The sequence below is a fragment of the Notamacropus eugenii genome, chromosome 4 (assembly GCF_028372415.1).
Source record: "Notamacropus eugenii isolate mMacEug1 chromosome 4, mMacEug1.pri_v2, whole genome shotgun sequence".
In the NCBI taxonomy this organism is placed as follows: domain Eukaryota; kingdom Metazoa; phylum Chordata; class Mammalia; order Diprotodontia; family Macropodidae; genus Notamacropus; species Notamacropus eugenii.
In genome coordinates, this window is record NC_092875.1 from 3,898,203 (window position 1) to 3,905,930 (window position 7,728).

Consider the following 7,728-nt stretch of genomic DNA (forward strand, 5'->3'; position numbering starts at 1 on the left):
AAATAAGTTGTACAGGCAATGGGGTATAGAAATCTATTTTGCCCTACAGGAAATTAGAGAGAAGGGGGATGGAATATGGAGTGTAATAGAAGGAAAGACAGAGTGGAGGAAGGGATGGATGGGGTGCATACTGTTCTGGGGTAGTGGGGTGGGGAGAGATGGGGAGAACATTTTTCATTCAAATTCTTGTGGAAGTGAATGTTGAGAACTGAAAAATCATGTATTTAAAAAAGTGTTTTGCTTCTGACAACCCTTACCCCAACCTGCCCTCTCTTATGTCACCCCCACTTTTCTTATGCCCTTTCCCTATCACTTTCCTGTAGGGTAAGATAGATTTCTATGCCCAGTTGGGTGTGTATATTAGTCCATCTTTGAGCTGATTCTGATCATTCACTCACTCCCTCTCACTTCCTTCATCTTTCCCTCCATTGTAAAAGCTTTTTCTTGCCTCTTTTGTATAAGATAATTTACCCCATTCTACCTCTCTCTTCCCCTTTCTCCCAGTACATTCCTCTCTCAGCCCTTAATTTTATTTTTATGTACCGTCCATTTATATTCAGCTCACACCTGTACCTTCTGTCCATATGTACTCTTTCCAAATACCCTAATAACGAGAAAGGTCTTATGAGTTGCAAATATCTTCCCATGCAGGAGTGTGAACAGTTTAACCTTGGTAATTGCCTTATGATTTCCATTTCCTGTTTACTTTTTTATGAGTCTTTTATTTGAAAATCAAATTTTCTATTCATCTCTGGGCTTTTCACCAGGAATGCTTAAAAATTCTCTATCTCATTGAATGTCCATTTTTCTCCCTGAAGGAACACACTCAGGTTTGCTGAGTAAATGATTCTTGTTTGTAATCTTAGGTCCTTTTCCCTGCAAGGTATATTCCAAGCCCTCCTGTTCATTAATGTAGAAGTTGCTAAATCTTATGTTATCTTGACTATGGTTACATGATACTTGAATTGTTTCTTCCTGGCTGCTTGCAATATTTTCTCCTTCTCCTGGGAACTCTGGAATCTGAGTATAATATTCCTGGGAGTTTTCATTTTGGGATTTCTTTCAGGAGGTAATCTGTGGATTCTTTGAATTTCTATTTTATCCTCTGCTTCTAGAATATCAGGACATTATTAGACTATCAGTGCAAATTAAGATGGAGTAAATGAAAGCTAATTACCTTATGAGAAGTGAAGAAACAATAAACCAACAGAATAAAAGTAATTGAAGACAATATGAAATATCTCATTGGAAAATCAAATAATATGGAAAATGGATCCAGGGGAGATAATTTCCAAATTATTGAACTACCTCAAAGGCATGATAAAAAAGAGCCTAGATGTCATCTTTCAAGAAAATATCTTGGAAAACTGCCAGCAGACTGAGGAGAGCTCAGTATTTTGGGTCTTCTGGATAAGTCAGAGCACAACCATAACACTGGAAAGTTGCTGACTGCCCACAGACCCATGGGTCAAAAGTCATTGGCACCATGGCCCAAGTAAAAGAGATTCTCAAAGTGCACCCTTTCCTGAACCCTCAAATGCAGATATGCCACTGGCATTTTTTAGTTGCACCTTTTAGCAGGACAGCCAGTGCAGGAGTACTTGTGGAAGGGCTGTGACACAATATGGCACACTCATCTCAGTCAAACAGCTTGCTAATGATTTTTTGAAGAAGTTGCAGTAGCTGAAACCATCAGGGAGTTTTCTATACTGAATGTGTTGGTCTCTCAGAGAAAGATGATCCCAGAGCAGCTGCCCTATGCGATCAGGAACTAGAAGAGGTCAGTCATGCATGGACAGAGCAGAATGTCCTCATAGACTTTGCAGAAATCTTGTGGCTTTATGCCCTGCTTACCCAGGTATTTGAAGACTTTATGCATGTATTTGTGGTAAAAGCCCTCTGGGAATATGGACCACAGGCTGTTGGGCAGCTTCTGGGCTAGCTCAGTGCATGCACTGAGTTGTTGCTGTTTTTGTTCACTATGGTCTCATCAAAACTGAAGGTTTGCAGAAAGTGTGGAGCCCCTGGCTCCATCATACTTGTGCTGTGCCTAGGCAGTCATCTCAAGTCAGTGACTGGAAAATACTCATTAGTCCTCAGGACATGACTCAGGGCTCTGCCACTTTTACCAGTAGAGTGCAAAAGCTGTATTCTGATCTCCAGTGTCACTGCAGAGGCAACAGTATCAATAGAGGCATGGTGGCAGCAGCAACAGCAGCAGTGGTGGGGTTGTGGGGTGTACAGGATGAGCTTTTGTAGTGTGCCTGCACAGGGACTTGGATGAGATATTCTAGTGCGGGATGGAAAAAATGAGGCAAGGGAAGGAGGGAGCATGATAATCTATGCTCCAGGCAATTCTCTTTTTCAAGACATTCTTCTCTTAACTAGATTTTTGGCCTCTTTTATAAATTGGCATATTTTGTTTTGTAAGGTGTTATTTTCTTTACCATTTTTATGCCTCCTTTACCAACCTATTGGCTCCTTTTTTCAGGTTTTTCTTGCATCACTCTCATTTCTCTTCTCCATTTTTCCTCTACCTCTCTTAATTGATTTTGAAAAAAAAGATGAGCTCTTCCATGGCCTGAGATCAATTCATAATTTTTGAGACTTTGGATGCAGGGATTTTGACTTTGTCATCTTCTTATGAGTGTGTGTTTTGATCTTCCTTATTACCATAGTAACTTTCTATGTTTGCTCATTTTCCAGCCTATTTCTTTACTTTTAACTCTTTGTTAAAGTGAGGTTCTGCTTCCCAAGTGGAGGGGACACTGTCTCAAGCTTCAGGTATTTTATGCAATTGTCTTCAGAAGTAATTCTAGGGACCCATAAGGTTTCGACTCTTTGAAAGTGGTATGATCTAGGGAGAGGTGGATTTTCTACTCTCCTGTACTGTGCACTGGTTTGTGAGCAACCACAAGCATTCTTTTCAATCTTGTAACTGTGATCAGGATCCCTGTTGCCTTGTGGCTGCAAACTCTACTGTGCTAGTGCTCCTCCCTACACTGTGACTGAGACTCAGGACTATGATCCAGATCCATGTATAGGCAATGCAAGAGATGCTGCCCATGGTCCCAGCAAAGGGACCCTTATAAGTCTCCTTCTGACATGTTGTCCAATCCATTTATTGTCTGTGGGTTGATAGGTCTGAAAACCATCACTGCTACCTCTGATTCAGTTGACCCAAAGCCTTCTACCTCTGATTCAGTTGACCCAAAGCCTTCTCCAGATTTTCTTGGGCCCAGACTGTGCAGGTGCTTCCTGGGTTGACTGTGCTCCACTCTTACGCTATTGCAACAGACTTTTATCACTCAACTTTTAAGTTGTCTTTGGATGGAAAATTGTTTGACTCAATCTTTTTGTGGTTTCTGCCACTCTAAAATTTGTTTAGAGTCATTATTGAAAGATACTTGGAGGAGTTTGGGGGGGAGATCAGAGGAGACCCTGCCTTTATTCCACCATCTTGGCTCTACCTCCTTTCTGAAAGGGCAAGAGTAGAAGAGAAAACCTTTTTTTAAAATCTTTTTTTCTTTGGATTGTGAGCAAAATTTAAAAAAAAAAAGAGAAGAGGATCTTTCTCCAGATTTATAGTTTGACATCATAAACTAAGTGGAAATTAGTAGAGTTTCCATAAATTGTGCATTGTGTGCTAAAATTATATTAGTGAGTCTCAAAATAGCATCCTTTGAAAATCATTTTAAGAAAGTTAAAAACATACAGGCAGATTTGAAAGTAATATAATTGAAGTTTCAAGGCTGTGGCCTCTTATAAGAGGCTTGTTATGGTAATTTAAATGGGGAGATCTTTCCTGTTCATTAATAGGCCCATGTGACTTGCCTGGGCCCATGGAAGCTTGCCTGGGCCCATGGAAGTTTGAGTCACATGAGCCTGAGTCACATGGAGCCTGTGCTGGGAGGAGTTTGCTGAATGGGTGGAACAGAAAGAAGCAGAGCTAGAGCAGAGCTTATAGGAAATTAGTCAGAGCCTAGTCAGAGCTAGGAAGCATGCAGGCAAGCAGACTGCAGGCTAATGTGAGTGAAAGAACCTGCTTGTGATTTGTTTAATGGAGTTGGCTTGTGGGAAGCCTAGCAACACCATCTTGGGGATGGTATTGTTCACTGCATTGTTACTGAGTAGAGATTTTTGTTACTGTGATGGATTTGGTTTTCTAGTGTCTGAATAAATGCTTTGGTTTTGCCTTATATGTAGAGAGTGTGTGGTATGTTGTGATTCAGAACTGCACCAGGACATTCATGACTTACATAGGCACTGTGAATATCTCATTGTTGCTACAAGGTTGGAGGTCTTGGGTTGAGTTCAAGGTCAGAGGGGAGAACTGAAGAGGATCAGAAGTCAGAGGCACCATCCCCCATCCCCCAGGACTAGAGGTGGTTATAAAAACTAAATTATTACCCAAAAAAATGCACAGGCAAAGGAGAAAGAATCCAACTACAGAAAACTAGTATGGGAATAGAGAAGATTGGATTTGACTTCAGAGGAGGATATTGAAGCAAAGACCCCTCTTCTATTCGAAAGAGTAATGTCAAATGGTCACTTCCCTAAAAGGAATTCATTGGATAACTTAAAAAAGACTTTCAAAATCAAATGAGATTGAGGAAAATTAAATAGAAAAATAAGAATAATACAAGAAAAGAAAGAAGATTATGACTAAAAAAAAATCAAACAATTAAAAAAGAGATCCAGAATCTCAGGGAAGAACATGACTCCTTGAAAATCAGAATTGGGGAAGGGGAAGCCAGTAAAATCATAACAGATGAAATAAAAATATATACATATATACATACATACATACCTGCATGCTACACGTATGTATATGTAAAAAATGAAAAAAATAAAACAGAATGTGAAATATCTCATAAAAAATCCAATAAATCCAGAGAACACATCAAGAAGACAAAGCATAAGAATAATTGTATTACCTAAAAGTTCTGATAAAAAATTTTTTTATTTTAAAAAAAATTGTCCTGAAACATTAGAACAAGATGGGAAAGTAAAAATAGAAAAAAATCCACCAATCACCACCTGGAAGTGATCCTACAAGGAAAACTCACAGGAATATTATGGTTAAACTCTGAAACCCCAAGGGTAAGGACAAAATATTGTAAGCAACTAGAAAAAAAATACTATTTACATGTGATAGTACCACAAACAGAATCACACAAGACCTAGCATTGGTCACACTAAAAGGTTGTTGTTGTCGTGTTGGTCCTTCGCCATCAAAGAGGACCATGACATCATGGAAGTAATGACATGACTTGCAATTGACTTTTATTTGAGTGAGGGAAGCCTATACAAGATCACCAGCCTCACTTTCTCCTACTGAGCCATCTGGGTCCAGTGGCCAAATGGAGATGGCTCAGCATGCAATGGGAGACCTTGATGTTTAAACTAAGACCATTCCATATTCTCACTTTGAATGAGGTAATGCCTATTCAGTGAATGGACCTCTTTACGAAATGGGTCAAGAGATGGCCCCTTTAATTAGAAAGAAAAGTACAAAAAAAAAACCCCTTGAAGGTCTTTCCCTCCTAGCTTGACCCTAAAAGATCTCAGGTCTTGGACACTGTATATTGAAGAACAAAAGAACTGACCCTCTGGCTAAAAATATCACACCTAATAAAGCTAAGCATAATTTTGAATGGAAAAATGGACATTTGATCAACTGTCAGACTTTCAGGACTCTTAAAAAAACAAACACTCAATAGAAGATTTGACTTATGAGAGCCACAAGACATATAAGGTGTATACCAATGACCAGTTATAAGGGACTAAATAAGGATAAAATGTTTATCTTTTATGTAAGGAAGATGTAAAACCTATGTCTAACATTGTTACTAGTAATTAGGTTACTTATAAGAAAGAATGGGGTAGACATGAGTATCATATGACTTTAAAAAGAAAAATCATTCCAGAACAACCAGAGGAGTTATCATCCTATACAAATGACATACAAGAGGAAGAACCAATATAGAGGAATTAGATGGGGCAGGGGGGTTGTTAGTTCAGGAAAACTACTTTTACTGGTAATGGTTTTGAGGGGAAAATACACACACACAAATATATATGTATGTGTATATATATACATATGTGTATAAATTCAGAAAGAAATAAAACCTTAAGGGAATAGGGAGGCAGTAACAGTAAGAGGATGGGAAGTAGAACCTGGTCAGGCTCTTTGGGCCATTTCAAAGGAATTAACAAGAAGGTTAGAGCTGGGCATGCAGTCAAGTGTCATTTACAACGAGTTTATTGGCAATAGTGAGCTCTCTTTTTGAAGCTTTGACAGCCAATGACGCTTAGACAAATTGAGACTGAAATATTTTTAGTACTGCTTTGTTAGAGATGCACTCAACACCCAAAAATGTATCCAGGAAAATTCATTCGAGCAGAGTTCAGAGGAATTCAACACTTTGGCCAAAGCTGACCCCATCCTTCTTCAGGAGGAGGGAATGCCTTCTACGTTCATTCCCCCTCAATTAACGGGTGGCTTCCAAGTAAGGCTACAGGAAGACTACAATTTGTTCAGACCAATGTCAGTCATTTATATTGTTCTGAATTTTGAACTCCATGGGCCATGTGACTTCATGTTTTGCTCTCTAATAGGCTCTCCCTCAAACAGCTTGTCAAACCTGCACACAAGTTTGTGACCTTTAATCTGACTGTACTAGGCCACAAGTCTGTGGAAATAGAATTTGCTCCTGGTTTGGATTCTAAACCCAGATTTCATTTGATACAAAATATGTCCTAAAACTTAATCAGAACGTGATCTTCATTGTGGTTAATAGGATTTTTACTGAGCCTGCTTTGTATGGCATTGTCAGTAATCAAGCAGTTGAATTAATCAGTTTCAGGATGAGGAATATTCTCCTAGCTGAAATAAAAGCACAGGTACACACTTAAATTCCAACTGAGGGAGGAGGGGGGAAGGTGGATCACAGACATTCCTTTAGGGTGTTTCCCTGAAGAAATCTACAAGTCCCACAATACAACAGTTTTGGAGTCAAGTCAGTAGGGGTTGTGACCTCCCCTATAGTTATAGAACAAGAATCCTGTGACAGGAACAGGTTCTACAATCTTGGATTGGCTTTACTTCAGGTAGGCAGGCAAAAGGATGTCAGTGAGTGTGAGCCTTGTCAAGCACTGATCGATCAGTTCAAGCTACATTGGGTCTGACTCATAAGTTGGACAAGGTAATTCTGCAAAATCTAATCTATTAGATATGTTGGTATAGTCATTTCACATATCATACTGATTATTATAAAAATCAGAGTTCCCTCCATGTTGTGTTCCTCTAGTAAGATAATTATGGTACATTAGACCCTAAGAAAACCAGGGATTGACACTAAATTTTTGGGCAGAAGATTAACTGAAAATTTAGGTTCTATGAAGTTCTTGAAACAAATAGGCCTTATAAAGAACAATATTAAATAATTGAAATTATTTCTTAAGTATTCTCTATTATAGCTTTTGGGAATATAGGTCCAGGAGTAGTTGAATTTGTTTTGGTCTCCTTTTAAGTGAAGTACATTTCTCCTAGAATTTACTGTACAATTTGGCATTAAGACAAATAGGGAAAATGTATGGGTCAGGAAAGTTGGTAGGTGGGTGTGTTTGACCCAAGTTACCTCATGTTACCAGTTTGTTAACTGTATGAAAATAGTGCCTCATATAAATGTGATACAATTTTGTATTTATTAAAATATGGATTAG